The following is a 17416-nucleotide window of genomic DNA, read 5'->3' as shown; positions in this document are numbered from 1 at the left end:
CAGTCATATAAGGTCCCCACGCCTGTCATGGCTTCTCGCAGGCACCTGTCCACACACAAGCCTGTCCACTGATGCCCACATGTTCACAGCAGCAGTGTCTGTGACAGACAAAAATCAGAATCAACTCAGATGCCCATCAGCAGTGAGTAAATAAAACGCAGTCTTCGTGTTCAACAGAGCAGTACTTGGCTGTGAAAAGAAATGACCCACGAACACACAACACAAAACACAGGCGAACCCTGAAAACACAGTGCCGAGCCCAAAGAGCTGGCACAGGGCTTTCCACACACACAAAATGTCCAAATCTAGAGACAGAGTAGGGGCTGCCAGGGGCTCAGGTCATGGGGGCTGTGAATACTGGCAAAGGAGGAGTGTATTTCTATAGAGAGTGACAAAAAAATGTCCTAAAGGCTGCATGCCAGTGGCTCATACCTGCAATTGAGCTACTCAAGAGGCTGGGATCCTCTGAGGGCCACAGTTCAAAGCTCGCCTGAGCAGTCAAGTCCCTGAGACTTTTACTCTAATTAATCACCAAGGAGTTAGAAGCGGCACTGCGGCTAGCTTTGAGCACAAAAGCTCAGGGACAGTGCCCAGGCCCTGAATTCAAGCCCCAAGATTCAAACCCGCACATGGGCACGTGTATGCATGAGTGCACATGTACACACACACAATTCGTAAAACTGTAGTGACAGCCGAACATGTAACTACAGTAAAAACCACAGCGTGAGCAAGGGAAGAAGGCTCTATAACTACAACCTCTCTGTACATCACCTTTATAATAACAATTTAAAAATTAAATTTAAAAATGAATGATCTTAAAACTATGGGGAAAAAACCCACAGAAGCACCAGCATTAGAAGAGGACACAACAAAGCTCCTGACCACAAGTGCTGTCCATTGAACACAGAGCAGCTGGACAGACATCTGGCCCCCAGGCAGGGAGGAGAGTGACCTGTCCCCACCACAGAATGACGGGTATGGGGCCACACTGTGCTATCTCTCTCCCTGACACTAAATTATCCAGATTAGATTGCTGACTAAATGTTCACAAGTATGGGTTTATGGTGGGAGATGGATAGGGTTCCCGGCAGCAGGGTGGGGGAATGAAAGCCGTGGGTGGGGCCGCAGGGGTGCTGGCTCTCCTGCACACACAGGAGACCTAAAATATACTCAAGATTATAAAACACCTGCCCACTGTGATTCACGCTAGGCCCCTCCTGTGTGGAAATATACCACAATACATACAACACATATATAGCATGCCACATGGACACATGCACGGTACATATATACAACATATACCATACAACACAGAGATTCACGCAACACAATGCACATCAACAACTCACAATACAAAACACATGCACATACACACAGCAGTCCCAGGAACCCCATCCCAGGTGCCAGTCTGCTCCCCCTGTGGTGAGCGCCCCATAGGATCCACAGAGAACTGCAGAACCCTCCGAGAGACAGGAACATAGAATAAGGTTGCCAGAGCCGGTGGAAGTGGCTGAGGAAGCCCAGACCCCACCTTCACCCACAGCCACAGTCACGGGGACGTGCATGCAGGGTCTGGCTACCCCCTCCACCTACCCACACCCCTGCAAGAAGCCGCTGCCCCCACCCCCACAACAGGGCCTTCTGCCTGCCACCTGCCTCTCACCTGTCACCAGGTGAAGATGGATATAATCTGGGCACCTGAGCCACTTTCAGAAACTGCAGCCCGGGGGAGCAAGGACAGCAGCCCGGCTCTGTACAGGGACCCCAGCAGGCCCCTGTCTCGGGCCACAGCCTTCCTAGCTAAGTTCTCTAAGACCCAGAACTTTCTCCTTCAGGTAAGCAGAAAGGAAATGTAACAGCCAACCTGCCTTCTGCCCTCCATCCCCTGCAGAAGCAGGAGGATCTCAAGTTCAAGGTCAGCAGTGCTTGGATGCTGCCATCTTCCCGCGTGACACTGGAGTGTCCTGGGGGTGGGGGGCCATACTGGGCGGGAGACCGCAAGGGGGCGCCAGGGCGTCTTCACCTGTCACAAGCCAGGAGGCACCAAGGTGCCCAGTGCATTCCTGTCATTTAATGGGGGTGGAGCGGGGCACAGAAAAGGAGCCCCCCCTGTGTCCTCTCTCCTCCCTGTCCCATTGCACTGCTCCGTCCAGCTCCCCTCCTCCCTGCACCCACTGTGTCCTCCAGAGAGGCTCTGCCAGGGCGGTGGTGAGTGGGGCTCCAACCCTTGGCACTTGCTTCTCTCCTATGTCTCTGAGGGGCCTGCAGTCCCTCCCCGCTGTCTTCCTTTCAGCACAGGCACCCACATGTTCCCACTCCAGCCACAGTTCCCCCCTTCTGGTAACACCCCTGGTGTGCCAGACACGGAGTGGGCACGGCGGCCATGGCGCCCCTGTGCTGGCTCTACTAACCTGGCCACCTGGCTGGAGGCTTCTAGCATGGACACCTCCTCTTCACCCTCCCTCTTTCCCTCCCTCTCAAGGCTGCGGTGGGGGGAAGGGAGGGAGTGGGAAGGGTCTGCCACGCCCCCAATACAGTGCCCCTCCTTCCTCCAGGCTGTCACCCACAGCACGCCTGTAGCCTGTACCCCTCCCCAAGATCCTGCTAGGGACCCCAGCTTTGACTCACCCCTGGCTCAGGATACATCTCGCCCTCCCCACCTGCCTGGGCCCTGTCACCGGTGCAGCAACACCTGTCCCCAGCCTCTGCCCCACCCCCACTCCCCAGGACTGCTTTGCTGTTTAATTGTGGGGGAGGGGGCCCCTAGAGACAGGCTCCACCGCAGGGCCCCATCTGCACCTGCGCCCAAGCTCACGAGTGACAGGAAAGAGCATACAGGAAGGAACGCCGAAGAGAGAAGGGACAGAAAACCCGAAAGGAAGAGAAACACAAGTGGCTAGAGAGAAGGCTGCACTGCCCGCTCCCCCACGGAGGGGACAATTAGAATGCCTCCAGCCTCTGGGATGAGATTCAGGACAGGAGGAATGGTGCCCACATCTCTAGGACATGGCTGCTCCCTGCCCTGTGCCCCCAGCCTGGCTCAGGGCAAACCCTGGGGGGGTGCGAGGCAGGCATCTCCAGATCCCATCACTTCTACTAGGAAACACACAGCATCTGGACCAGCCCTGTGGGGTTGAAAAAGAACTATTGCTGACAGGGGCCGAGAGGGGGCTGCCGCCCAGCCACGCCTCCTTGCCTGGAGCCCACGTGGGTGCCCGCCGACTGCCAAGCGGAGAGTGAACTGCCCCTCTATGCGCCACGGGGGCTACCAAGGGAGGGGCCCAGCACTAAGTACCTTAAAGTAATCCGCTCTTGCAACAGCACCAAGATGCAGGCTTAAGACACGGGAGCTGGGAAGCACGACCTATTTTCCTGGTCTGGGCAGGCGCAGGGCACTGGAGTTTGCGCCGATGGCTTTGCTCCAGCGGGCCAGCACGCTGCCATGAGAGCCACCCGGCAGCCCTGGAGAGCTGGGAAGTTCTACCTATCACACGTCGCCATGCTGTCCCCATCACTCTTCTCACTGCACCAGGGCCTCCCGCTCCTCCACCCCCAGCTGTCTCTGGCTCTGCCAGCCCCTGAAGCTCAGGGTTTTCCAAGACGGGCACCAGTGTTATCTATGCTTGCTGCTAAATTGTGTTTGATCCGGCAGAACATCCCCATTTGGGGGTTTGCTTTCCTCCCCTTTCTTCCTCTCCTCCTCCTCCTCCTCCTCCTCCTCCTCCTCCTCCTCCTCCTCCTCCTCCTCCTCCTCCTCGTCGTCTTCTTCTTCTTCTTCTTCTTCTTCTTCTTCTTCTTCTTGTACTGCAGCTTAAACTCAGATTCTCAGGGGTTCACTTAAAACTTTTTCCCCTCCAAGCTGGCATTCTCCCACTTGAGCTACAATTCTACTCCATTTAGTTTTGGTAAAACTGTTCATTATTCTGTTCCAGCCTCCCCGCCCCCGCCTGACATCTGTGACGAATAGCTCTGTATGACAGAGCTGCTGCAGTGCAGTTCCCTTCCTCCATCACCAACAGCCCTGGACCAAAACCCTCTTACCTCAGAGATGAGCAGCCTGAATCCTGCCGGGCCAGGCAGCAGAGCAGCCACCGGAAGACAGTCCAGCTTCCTCTGGCAGCCAGGGGCCTTGCCCAGTCTCTGCCCACTAGGCCGGTGCCGGGGCTGCAAAGTGAAGCAGCAGCCAGCGAGGAAAGAAGGGAATGGGGCAGGGGCAGGCCTTCCCTCGCTGTTAGACCTCAGAATCTACCTAGAGAAAGCAGGTGATGTGGAAAGCACCTACTGCATAACTACTGGACACTAAAACTAGCCTAGGGGGACAGCGCTTCCAGGAACTCATCTTTATAGCACCCGAATTATGTAAATAAATTCTGTGCTGGAGGACAGATTTCAACACAGCCTAGCAGTCACAGGGAGGGGGTGGAAATGTCAGGTGAGTAGGTGGTGGCCTGGAAAAGAGAAGAGATGCTTGTTCTTGCCCGGCACTGCAGCTCACGCCCTGTAATCCTGCCTGCTCAGGAGGCTGAGATCTGAGGATCATCACACTTCTGAAGCCAGCTGGACTGACACTCTTTTTTTTTTTTTTTTTGCCAGTCCTGGGCTTGAGCTCAGGGCTTGAGCACTGTCCTTGGACTTTCTCAAGGCTAGAACTCTACCACTTGAGCCTCAGCACCACTTCTGGCTTTTTGCTATGTATGTGGTAGCGAGGAATCGAACCCGGGTCTTCATGCATGCTAGGCAAGCACTCTACCACTAGGCCAAACTCCCGGCCTGGACTGACACTCTTATTTTCAATTAACCACCCCCCAAAAAGCTGGAAGTAGAGCTGTGGCTCAAGTGATAGGGAGCCAGCCTTGAGTTTAAAAAAGCTCAGGGACAGCCTGAGGTCCTGAGTTCAAGCCTACTGCCAGTATCAAGGGGGGAGGGAGAGGGAGATTCCTGAAATTACAACACATGCAAAATTAGGTCACCAGTGTAAGCAAAATGCCACTGTGGCCAGCAAGAAAACTACAGCTACCATACACACAATTTGTGCCGATTTAAGATTCTTCCCATGCTCTTCCAGAAGAACTGCTCTCTCCCAGGCACAGGTGCACCGCCTTGTGTGAACTGACTCAGGCCCGCTGGGAACCCCATGAGAGAAGGCTAGCTACAGAAGTGATAGCCTTGTGGAATGCCTGGCAGGGTCTCTGGGAGCACTGGGGGGGAGGGGAAGGGGGGGTGGCATGTGGGTCTGCCCCTGGGGAGCCAAGGACATTGCACATAAAGGCCCAACACCCAGCCCTCCAACACAGGCTCCATTTGGGGTGGGGACCATGTTCTCAGCTGTTTGGTGTGATTTCCAAGGCGACAACCGAAACACTGATAAGGGGAATCCCAGGAAGGTTCTGGAAGGATAGCTTCGGCCTATGGGTTTCCTTAGAACCAGCAATTGGAGCAAGGATGGTTACATTTACAAAGCCAGGGGCAGGAAAAACATCCGCTGGCGGAAAGGAGCCTGTGCTCCTTTCTACTCAAAGCTGGTGCTCCACCACTTGAGCCACACCTTCTCTTTTTCCTCCCAATCGTACTTTTAACGAGAAAATATCCAAGCTGGGCAGCCTCTAATCTCAGCTACTTAGTGGCACAACCAAGAGGACTGGATCACCTGGGAGCAGAGACAATAAAAACAAGACACAACCAAAACCAAAAGAGGCCAAGACCTGAAGATCAAGTTCAAAGCCATCCCAGGAAGGAAAGTCTGTGAGACCCCCTAGCTCACCAGCAAAAACACTGGAGTGGAAATGTGGCTCATTGTTAGAGCAGCAGCCTTGACTGGGAAAAGCTCCAGGTTAAAGACCCAGAACCGCAGGGCACAGTAGTCACGCCTATCATCCTAGCTACTCAGGAGGTTGAGATCCGAGGATCGTGGTTCAAAGCCGGCCGAGGCACGAAAGTCCATGAGACTCTCATCTCCAATAAGTGGGGCTGTGGCTTAAGGGGTAGGGTGGTAGCCTTGAGCTGAAGAGCTCAGGGACAGTGCCCAGGCCCAGAGTTCAAGCCCCATGACCCTTCTTTTTTTTTTTTTTAAAGGAGAGAGATCCAGGACTTCTCCTTGTATAGGATACTATCCCTGAAAAGTCCTCAAGTCACAGCTGGGGTGTCCTGCCTCCTTTCAGCCTATTCCCCATCCCCTCCATTCTGCACCAAGTGGCCCTGAGCTTATCAGATCCCGGCTTGCAACACACAGTACAGTTGCACCCACTCATGACCCCAATCCTGAATTCTCAGGCATGCTAACTGACAGGAGTTGGGGGAACCATCCTGATACCCACACCATGAAAGTGAAAACTTCCTCCAAGGACAGGCATCGAACCCACTGGATCCTTGCACAACCACCCCACGGGCTGCATGCAGACCACACAGCACCATCGGAGAATTAGGGCCCCGCCACCTGTCACGGGCCCTCAGGGGACCAAGTTCAAATCTGTGAGGGCAGCTTCCATGAAATGCAGAGTGCTTCACTCCATCCTCACGCAGGTGGTGACAGCACTAAGTTAGGCATCGTGAGTTTTCACATGCCGGAAACTACCGTCACCATCACGGCCAGGTGCCAATGGTCCATACGTGCAATCCCAGCTCCTCAGAAGGCTGAGGTGGAGGTTTAAAATCAGACAAATCCCAGCCTCTCATCTCTAGTGAACAGCAAAAAGGCCAAACTAGAGGTGTGGCCCAAGTGGCAGAATGCCAACTTTGAGCAAACAGGCTAAGGGAAAGAATCCAGGCCCTGAGCGTGAGCCTTAATACGGACATGCATGCATGCATTCATGTCTTACATGCACTGCACACACACACACTCATGGCGTGCACACACAGCATCACATCCTGCTTCTCAGATCCACAAAACTCAGGTGCTGAGCCACCACCCTTCAGAAGGAAATGAAAACCAGAAAGGCTCTGGTCAAATGCCTTCTCGCATCCAATCTGACTCCACCAGGGGAAAGGGTGAAGGGCCCTCTGCCTGCCAGGTGTTGGAGGTACCACAGACCTGGGTGTGAACTCCAGCTCCACCGAGGAGCTGACTGAAGAACACGCTCCACTGGGTACCAGCCCAGCAGGGGCCACCATACCCTCCTGGCCTCCACCCCAGCTCTACCCCGCTTCTCCTTCCTTGGCCCTTCTGGCTTAGACATAGGCCTGAAGCACCCCACACCTACCACGTGTGCACAAGAAAGAAGACAGAAAGCTAGCCTGGCAGGCTGGCACTGAACGCTTCGGGGGGGGGGGGGGCTGAGGAGCTCACTCTGTCACTCTGGAAATCAGGGCCGAGCGTTCTTATAAGTGAAGCAGCAGGTCTTCCATGAGTCACCCGGGAGTTACAGTGTGTGACAACTCCTTAAAGCTACTGTGTGCACTTTGAAAACACACACAGGTATTTTCAATGGGATGGGAGAAGATTTGTATTGGACAATTTGAGCCAGCCGCTGATGGCTCATGCCCATAATCCTAGCTACTCAGGAGGCTGAAGCTGAGAGACTAGCTCCAATTAGCCCATAAAAAGCCAGAAGTGGAGATGTGGCTCAAGTGTTAGAGAACCCTAATAGGGGGAGAGGGGGAGGGGGGAGGGGAAGGGGAGAGGGAGAGAGGGAGAGACAGACAGACAGACAGAGAGACAGACAGACAGTGTGGGGGGGGAGTGAGAGAAGATCCCTGTCCTCGGGCCTACTCCCTATTCAGGGACAAGCTGATTGTCTGCTTATGACTGTGCTGGAGAGCCAGGGGACACAAAGGGAGCACTAAGCAATGGCTTGGGAAGAGAAGGGGTCACTGCAGACAGCTGGTGCCTTTGACCTGTAGAAGGTACACAAGTTGTGAACATTCACCGTTGGTCCCCACAGCTTCCTCTACTCTGGCTTCCAGAGGCACCCAATGAGCCTAGGATACCTGCAAAGGACCCCACGATAGCAGGAGCCTGCAGCAATCCCGGGAAGAAGAGGCACTGCTACATCTGTCCTTCCTTCAGGCTATATGCTTGTCCTGGAAACGGAGGATGGCAAATGTGGGGGCAACTCAGGAAGAGGCCAGTGGCAGGTGCTCCCCACACACAGGGGAAGTTGGGAATGGAACCAGGTGACCCTCAAGTTCCCAGGACATGCCGGGAATGACCAGCACCGGAACACAGGGAAGGCCCTTTCCAGTCTACCCAAGAGTTCCAGGGCCACCATGGGTGCCATCCTCAGGAAGATGGTTGCCCTATCTGTGAACCTTCCCGGGAGGCCAGTGCCCTGCCAGCAGCTTCTTTATCAACTCCCATCTAGAGAGGACGTCAGAGCAACCACACAGGAAGGGCAAAGGTGGACTCTTTTCAGAACCAGGCTGCCACGTTACCCAAACAACAGAGCAAGCTGGCTTCAAGTCAGGGCCAGCGGGCACCCCATGTCCACCAGCTATCAGAATGGGGTTGAAGTTGAAGGCTACAAAAAGATAACAAATATTTAAAATCAGCCAGGGTACATGTTCCTGTGTCAGAGAGATTTAAAACAAAACAAACAAAAAAAATGATATGCCCTGCACCACTGGGACTATTATTTCTAAATCAAAGACTGCTATTAGCTGCAGCCTCAGGAGTAGAGATGGGTAAGGCCACTTTGCCCTTTTAATTTTGCCCATGGGCCTGCCTTGTTTACTTTTACAACAAAAGAGTGCTTAGAAGAAAGGCTCCAGGTTGGCATGGGCTATCTAAAGGCAGTCGAGGCTTCTATTGTTGAACTGTGAGATTATTTTGCTTTCTGCTTTGCTGGGCATGCCTACCCAGCCACAACTCCCCCCCCTTATTTTTAAAGAAAAGTGAAGATGGGGGTCTCTGAACTCTTGAGATCCTCCGGCCCCGACCTCCGGAGCTGGGGGCCGCTTCTGCCACAGACTTCCTAAGGAATCCCCCTTGAACCACCATTTTACGCTCAACCCCACCAGTTCTTCCGGAATTCAAGCCCGGATTTGCAGGGCGGCCGGACTTGGGCCCGTCAACAGGAACCAGGCGGAGTGATGAACACTTTCCAACGCAAGGAAGAAGAAGAAGAAAGCCCGAGCGCACGAGGCGGCCCTGGGCCGGAGCGGGCGGAGACCCCGGCTTCGGCCCAGGGCGCTCTTGGACCGCGGCCCGGGAGGACGCGGCCCGCAGCTGCGGCCTCGGCGCCCGGCCCGCCCCGCCCGCGGCGTCACGTGACGGCGGAGGAAAGTAGGGGAAAGGTGACGGCGAGCCCCGCCCCGCGGCGCGCGCGGATCCTGTTCCCCGGGCCGTGCCCACAGGGCCCTTCCGGAGCCCGCGAACCCCGGGCGGCCACGCTTCCCGGGGGCGCCCGACCTCGCGCACGGCCTGGGGGACTCGGTGGGGCGGGGGTCCGACGCCTCCGCGGTGCGTCCGCACGGGGACCCCGCGGAGCCCGCCGTGGTTTTATGAATGGGTCGGGGATGGGGGGAGCCCCGGCGGGAGCCCCGAGATTCCCGGGAGCCCCACGCCGACTCCAGATAAGCAACTGCTTTCCAGTGCCAACCAACTCCGTCCACGGGCTCGGCCCGCGCTGGCCTCCACGGGCGCCGAGCGCGTGCGCCCCGCACCTGTTCCCGCTCCAGCCCGGCTGGAGATGCGGTTCAGGTGGGAGGTCAAGACCGGCGACGCCTCGTGGGAAGGAAACCGGCCATCTACGAGAGAAAAAGAGCCCGCTGGCTCCGGGCCGTCCCGGGCGAGCCGGGCCAACAACACACTCGGAATGCTAATGGTGCCCAACTTACAGCCGGGCACCGGCCTGGCGGCGCGCGGGCCCGGCCTCCCCGCCGCGTCCCCGGTGGCCCGGCGTCGCCCAGGTCATGTGGAAGGGGGACGGGCTGGCACCGGGGGACGGGCTGGCACCGGAGGCCAGCGCGGTCCAGCCTTCGTCTTCTTTTTTCAATCCATTGAAGCGTGCGGTCTTGACGGAAATAAACATGCCTGCATATCTGGACCGACCAGAAACCAGACTCCAGCGTGAGAAAGCGGTGCAACAAAGAAAGACACGGCTCAAAACGCGCTTTCATTTCCAGCCGGTCGTGCCCGGCTGCAAGCCGCCCTCGGACGGTGGCGCGGCCCGGGAATATTAAGTTACTTCTGTGTCATTAATGGTCATTTTTAACTCTTGAAAGTAGATCAAGGCCTCGTTTCCGGAAACCAGAGCCGGTTTCCATCGTAGAAGCCTCTGACCCGCGGCCCTGGCCGCCCCCCAACCCCCAGGCGGTGCGGACCCTGCGCCGCCCCGGCCGCGCCACGGCCAAGTTCACCGCCCGGCCCGGCGCGCCCTTGCGCCGCCCGTCCTCACCCACCTGCCCTTGACCCCGCGCCGGCCGGGGAGGGCGGGGCGCACGGGCCGGCGCCTCCCGGGTCCCCGCGCCCAGGGCGTGTCCCGACGGCTGCGCTGCGGGACGGGCGAGCGTAGCGGCCCAGGCCCGGCCCGGCAACCCCGCATCCCCGCGCCGCCGCACCTCACCTGCCCGCGGCGGACCCCCGGACCCTCGCCGAGAAGAACGGAGCCCGGAAAGGAATCAATGGCCTCCCCGGCCACGTCCCCGGCACTGAGCAGCCCTCCGGCTGCCCCAGCAGACCGACCCTCGCGCGGACCCCGGACCCAGTACAGCCGCAGCCCGCAGCACCGCTGACCCCCGCCGCAGGTGTCCCTCCCCGTCCTGAAGGCCGAGCATCCCTGCCGGTGACCCGCCCACCGCGCCCCCCGAGGGCAGCCTCCCTCCCGCACGCCTCGCGGTCCGAGGGGGGAAGGTGGGGTCCCCCCATCCGCGCCCCGGTCCGGCAGTCCCCGCGCGCCCCGCCCGGGCCCGGCCAGGCGGCCCCGCCACGCTCCGCACCCGCCTTACCGAGTCGGTGGACAGCGGCGCGGCGGCGGAATGAGCGAGCGGCCGGCGGCGCCGGGGGCAGGAGGGCCGCGGGCGAGGCCGGGCGCACCGACGCCGGCCGCCGCGGATTGGCTGAGCGGAGCCCGGCTGCGGCAGGGGCGGGCGGGCGGGGCGGGGCGTCGGGGGCGGGACTCCGGGGCGGGACGCCCGGGGTGGGAGCCGCGGCTGTGCGCCCGCCCGGGTCTGAGCACGGAAGCCTGCCCCGCGAGCCTCGGTGTCCTCCTCCGTGAAATGGGCCGGCGCCTGGGGCCTGAGCGCCTACGCGCGAGGTTTACGAGCATCGCCGCCCCGATCCCCGCGGCGGCCCCGCGGGCCGGGCTGTGTGTCCCCGCCACCGCTCCACAGCACGGATGACGAACTGGCCCCGGGCCACCAGTCGCGCGCCGGGTCGGCTCTCTCCCCGCGGCGGGGCCTGCGCTCCAGTGCGCTTCTGGCCACCCGGGGCCTCCGCCGCGGACCCTGGGAGGCGTGGTAGACTGTGTGAGCCGAGGATGAGCTCAGCCCCGCAAAAAACAATAAATAAATCAACTTTTCAGGCGTCGGGAACATAGTAGGTTACCAGGAAAAGGGGGCTCGGAGCCGAGTACCCGTGATCGCTCGCGGTGGGGAGTCGGGGAAGGGCCCGGCCCCCGTCAGTGCCCCCCGGCCCCGGGGCCCCGCGCCGCAGTGCCAGGTCGGGCACTCGGGCTGAGCGGCTCGCGCGCGCCTCCATCTTTCTGTGACTCGGTGGCTACCGAGCAAGGGTAGGAAAAGAAAATGGAAGTCTGCGCTGGCGCGGGCCGACCCCGACCCCGGTCGGCGGGTGCAGGTCCGGGACTGGTGTGAGCCGCCCCGCCCGTTCCCACTTCGCCCAGCCGCGGCGACCCCGGGATCCCGCGCCCGGTCGTCACGCCTGCAGCCGCACCCAAGGATTGCACGACCCGGCCGGCCGGGGCCTCGACGACTCCGCGACGTCGCCGGATCCCCGCGCCCCCTCCGCCGCGCAGCTACCCGCCCCTGGAAGCTTGGCCACGCCTGGAGCGGGAGGGCCGGGCCCGGTCGCGCCTTCCGCCGGCTTGCCGTGGGAGGGCTGCTCCCTCTGCCGGCCCCTGCCCGCCCGGCCTGCATTTCGGGCCCCCAGAAGGCAGGGGTTCGGGGCCAGGCGCGCCGGCGGCGAGGCCGCGATCACCTCCCGCCTCTGGCGACTCGAGGCCTGGCCAGCCCTCCCAGGGGGCCGCCGGGCACGCTCACCTCGATGCCGTCCCCTCTCCTGTCCGGAACCCCGCGCGGGCAGCCCTCCCCCGCCCCCCCCCCCCGCCCCGTCTCGTTCTCGGTTCCTCGGTACCTGCTTTGCGTCCAGCTCCGATTGGCCCCGCGCCCTGTCTGTTGGAAAGGCCCCAGGCCTGGACCGCGCGCCCCTCCCGGCGGCTCTGCGTCCCGGCCACCTGCAGGCCGGGCCGAGGCAGAGCTGGCGCCCGGTTCACCTGTGGAGCCCCAGGAACTCTCACCGTCGCCTGGGTCCCCTCCCTGTTTCCGCCCCACGCCTCCCTGGGGAGCCAGATCCCCAGGGAGCCCCGAGGCCCAGCCAAAAATGCCGCAGTGTCCCACTGAGAAGCTAGAACCATCGTCCTCAAACTCTTTCCCAGTTTTGATCGTAGACACTGTAGCATTTTTTTTCATTATTTATTGTTTAGGGACACTTTTTCAAGAATGAGGAAAGGTTAGTAAGGATTTTTTTTGTTATTGCTGGGGGGGTGACATTGAGATTTGCAAGCAGGGCTTCCTGATTGCTAAGCAGGTGTCTATCATGCAATCCAGGCCTCCACTCCAGTCCCTTACGAGAGAGAGAGAGAGAGAGAGAGAGAGAGAGAGAGAGAGAGAGAGAGAGAGAGAGAGAGAGAGAGAATGAGAGAGAGAGAATGAGAGAGAGAGAATGAGAGAGAGAGTGGCAGACAGACAGACAGAACTGCAGCTTGAACTCAGAGCCAGGGTGTGTCTCTTTGCTTTGCCCCCTAAGGCTGGCATGCTACCACTGAGTCACAGTTCTACTTCCAGCTTTGTGCTGAGTAATTGAAGATGCGTCTCATGAACATTTCTGCCTGGGCTGGCTTCCACTGCAATCCTCAAATCTCAACCTTCTGAGTAGTTCAGGTTACAGGCATGAGCCACTGGCACCCAGCCTGTTAAACCATTTGTTAAAGCATGTCATATTTTTATACATCAATACATTTGTCCCTTTTTTAAAACTAAGAATTAAAAATTAATAATAAACTTAAAACCATGTGTCAGTGTGGCTCATGTCTATAATCCTAAGTACTTAGGAAACTGAGAGCTGATGACCCTGGTTTGATACCAACCCGGGCAGAAAAGTCCATGAGACTGATCTCTAACTACCAAAATGTTGCAAGTGGAGCTATGGCTCAAGTTTTGGGCACTAAAGCTCAGGGACAGCACCTAGGCCCTGAGTTCCAGCCCTAGAACTGGCACAAAACACACAACACACACACACACACACACACACACACACACACACACACACACACACACACACACACCTCGCATGTGCGTGAGGCTTATAAAACCAAATCTCAGGCTGAGCGAGGGCTAGGGATGCAGGTCTATGCCCACTCATTACCTTCTCTCCAGCCCAGGCTGGACTCAAACTCCTTGAGTTAAGCCATCCTCCAGCCTCAACCTTCCCAGTGGCTGAGGTGTGTCTATCTCTACACCTGGCTTCCTCACTTCGTTTTAATGCAAATCCAGAGATACACACACGTACTGGAAGCCAGGGACTGATGCCTGCTAGGTGAGCCCTCTAAGTCTGAGTTGCACCCCACCTTCCCAGCATTTTTTTTTTTTACTACCTCATTCCCCTCGCCAAGAGCATATCTGTGCCCCAGCTGTCTCCCCGGCCTCCTTTCTGGCTGGCAGCTTCCAGCAGGTTCTCATCCAAAAGTGCTTAAGAGACGTTAGATCTGGGCTCGGGTCCCCAGGGAAGCACTGCTGACTCCCCCATGCTCCTGAAGCCTCAGCTGCCCGTGAACTTGACCCTTGAACTCCCCGCAATACACATCACCTGCAATGTTTGCTCAGCCAGGTTCCATGAGGATAAATGAGGTTGTGCCAGGAAAGGCAGCAAAGGCCCTGGAGGTTGTGCCTTGTGTCTGATGCTCCCACAGCAGAGCTACACTAGGGGACATTGGTGTCTTCATGTCTCCCTCAAGGAAGGACTCTGCTTTCCTTCTGCCCTCGCAGTACTCACAGAGGAGAAAGCCAACAGTGGAATCACCTGTCTGGGACACTGGCTCTCTCTCTGAGAGCACAGATCAGCAGAGGCCACATGGCCCTTCCCTGACCCCCTCTGGGCCTTGATTCCTTCATTTTAATTTATTTTTATTTTTTATTTTTTGCTAGTCCTGGGCTTGGACTCAGGGCCTGCATGCTCTCCTTGGGTTTTCTCAAGGCTAGAGCTCTACCCCTTAAGCCATAGCACCACTTCCGGCTTTTTTCTATGTATGTGGTACTAAGGAATTGAACCCAGGTCTTCATGCATGCTAGGCTAGCACTTTAACCACTAGGCCAAACTCCCAGCCCCAGATTCCTTCATTTTAAAAATGAGAGCAGGGGCTAGGAGTTTGACCTTGTGGTAGAGTGCTTGCCTAGCACGCATGAAGACCCGGGTTCCATTCCTGGGTACCACATACATAGAAAAAGCCGGAAGTGGTGTGGTGGCTCAAGTGGTAGAGTTGTTAACCTTGAGAAAGCCCAAGGACAGGGCTCAGGCCCTGAGTTCAAGCCCCAGGACTGGCCATCAATCAATAAATAAATAATCAAAGTGAGAGCCCTAGGTTGGACACTGGTGATTGATGCTCCCAGAATCTCAGGGGACTGAGATCTGAAGAGCCTAATTTGAAGCCAGCCTGGGCAGGAAAGTCTGTGAGACTCTTATCTCTAATCAACCACCAGAAAAGCCAGAAGTGGAGTTGTACAACTCAAGTGGTAGAGCTCCAGCCTTGAGCAAAACAGCGAAGGGACAGTACCCAGGCTCTGAGTTCAAATCCTAGTACTACCAAAGTAAATAAAAGTAAAATTAAGCAATTTGCCTTGGATAAAGGCACTAAGCGACCTCCTTCTCATTACTATTTTCTTTTCCTTTTAGTTTATTTATTTGTAGTAGTAGACATTGTTGTACTTGGGAATTGTGAACTCCAGAGCCACTTACTCTGGGTTCAAACTCTGACTCTGCCACGGCCTAGGGAGAGATCTTAAGATCTCTGTGTAGTCGGGGCATGTTCTCCTTGTACCTCTTGCGATCAAGAGGCAAGAAGCGGTAAAAACCCCGACACTGTGTGCCTCAGTTTCCTCATCTATAAGATAGGAAAGCAACAGAAGCTGCCTGGTGGGGAGGAGGGCTCACGAAGCCAAAGCCAAAGCTACTTCCTCACCCCCAACCTCCCCCCCACACCATAGCCTCCACTCTCCCTCCACGACATCCATGATGGAAAACTTTTTGTCTGGCAGGGTATGGTGATACAAGCCTTTAATCCCAGCAACCCAGAAGTCTCAAGTAAGTGGACTTTGATTTGAGGCTGGCCCCAGGCAAAACCAGGAGAACCTACCTGAAAAACTAAAAATAACGGAGGGGGAGAGGGCGGTGGGGGGGAGGGTAAAGGGTACCAAGACATGTGAAAGGGCATCAATGTATGTGAATTAATGCACCTTCTATATGGCAAATATCATGTAACCCTTTTATTAATTACAATAAAAAAACTAAAAATAAAAATTAAAGGAGGTGGGGAGGGGGGCTGGAGGAGACAAGAGCTGGAGGGGGCTTTGCTGCCTCCCTCCCTCCCTGCGTTCCCTCCTGATCTCAATACAGTGAATAGTTTTCTATTCCTTACACAGAGATCCACAGAACACTTCATTTCGTATCAGGCCTAGACATCACAGACCCACAGAACCGTGGAAAGAAATCTGTGCGATCAAAGTCAAAACAAACCTTTAAGTCGGGTGCTGGAGACTCACACCGGTAATCCTAGCCACTCAGGAGGCTGGGATCGAAGTATCTCAGTTCAAAACCATCCCAGGCAGGAAAGGCCATGAAACTCATATCTCCGATTAACCATTCAAAAACTGAAAGTGGTAGAATGCTAGTTTTGAACACAAGGGACAGCACCCAGGACCTGAGTTCAAGCCCCACAACTGACAGAAAAAAAAAAGAAGAGGGCCGGGAGTTTGGCCTAGTGGTTAAAGTGCTTGCCTAGCATGCACGAAGACCCGGGTTCGATTCCTTGGTACCGCATACATAGAAAAAAGCCGGACGTGGTGCTGAGGCTCAAGGGGTAGAGCTCTAGCCTTGAGAAACTCCAAGGACAGTGCTCAGGCCCTGAGCTCAAGCCCAGGACTGGCAAAAAAAAAAAAAAAAAAAAAAAGAAAGAAAGAAAAGCGAAATAGCCTGTTGCCTCATGCCAGTGGCTCATGTCTATAATCCTGAGCTTGAAGCTCCAAAACGGACAAACAAAAACAAAATACCATTTTGTGCCAGTACTGAACTCAGAGCCTGGGTGCCCTTCCTAAGCTTTTGTGCTCAAGGCTAACATTCTACCATTTGATCCAAACCTCCATTTCTGGCTTTTTGAGGATTAACTGGAGATAAGAATCTCACAGACCTTCCTGCCCAGGCTGGCTTCAAACCTTAATCCTCAGATGTCAGCTCCCTGATTAGCTAGGATTACAGCAGTGAGCTACTACACTCTAGCACTTGAGAAAGCTGTAAACAGCTATAAATCTCTTCCCCCAGAAGAACACACACATTCACAAACAGGAGAAACAGCCTTAGCCTTGACCTTCCCAAGGCTCCTTTGTAGACTTATGCCACACAGATGACCAAAAAATTTACCTAGCGATGCACTGGTGCCATGCCTGCAATCTTAGTTGTAAAAAGCACCTGAGTCTGAGGCCGGGAGTTTGGCTTAGTGGTAGAGTGCTTGCCTACCATACACGAAGACCCGGGTTTGATTCTTCAGTACCACATACATAGAAAAAGGCCAGAAGTGGTGCTATGGCTCAAGTGGTAGAGCTCTAGCCTGGAGAAAGTCCAAGGGCAGTGCTCAGGCCCTAAGCTCAAGCCCAGGACTGGAAAGAAAAAAAAAAGGCACCTGAGTCCTTAACTAGGCTGAAAGCTTCCTCATTAGGAAGGAGCTGTTAGACTTTGCTCCAACAAAAAGCCAATGGTTTATGGTCTGCAGAGAGCCAGACACCTAGGGCTGCGGCTATATTGTTCTGCTGGGCATAAGCTGCTTCCTGAGTCATTGCATCTCAGCTTGCATGTTCCAGAATTCCTAGACTCCGTTTCTAGACCTTTCCTAGCTTTGCCATCCTGCTGGGACCCTCACTGAAGTACAAGTTCACACACGCACATTCACTTAGCATTTATGTCTCACCCACATGTCAGAGCAAGAACTTTACCTTTCCTCTTTCTTTTCTGAGCTGATATGGAGGCTCACACTCAGGGTTC

General features: G+C 56.3%; 1 protein-coding gene across 3 annotated transcripts in view; it reads right to left on the bottom strand.

The window, feature by feature from the left end:
- Nucleotides 1-10957, bottom strand: part of Cpt1a (carnitine palmitoyltransferase 1A) — a 43233-nt gene extending 32276 nt beyond the window's left edge. For 2 of the 3 annotated variants that reach the window (XM_090347213.1, XM_090347214.1), the window contains exon 1: nt 4042-5441. The gene's annotated coding sequence lies outside the window, so the exon portion shown is untranslated. Of the gene's footprint in view, nt 1-4041; nt 5442-10881 lie in introns of those variants that run through there. The other variant, XM_090347212.1, reaches the window with a different exon arrangement.
- Between the last annotated feature and the right edge of the window lie 6459 nt (nt 10958-17416).

Source organism: Megascapheus bottae, chromosome 16 (assembly GCF_031878675.1).
Source record: "Megascapheus bottae isolate mThoBot1 chromosome 16, mThoBot2.hap1, whole genome shotgun sequence".
Lineage (NCBI taxonomy): Eukaryota > Metazoa > Chordata > Mammalia > Rodentia > Geomyidae > Megascapheus > Megascapheus bottae.
Note: the sequence above shows the minus strand (reverse complement) of the source record. Positions and strands in the feature narration are given on the sequence as shown.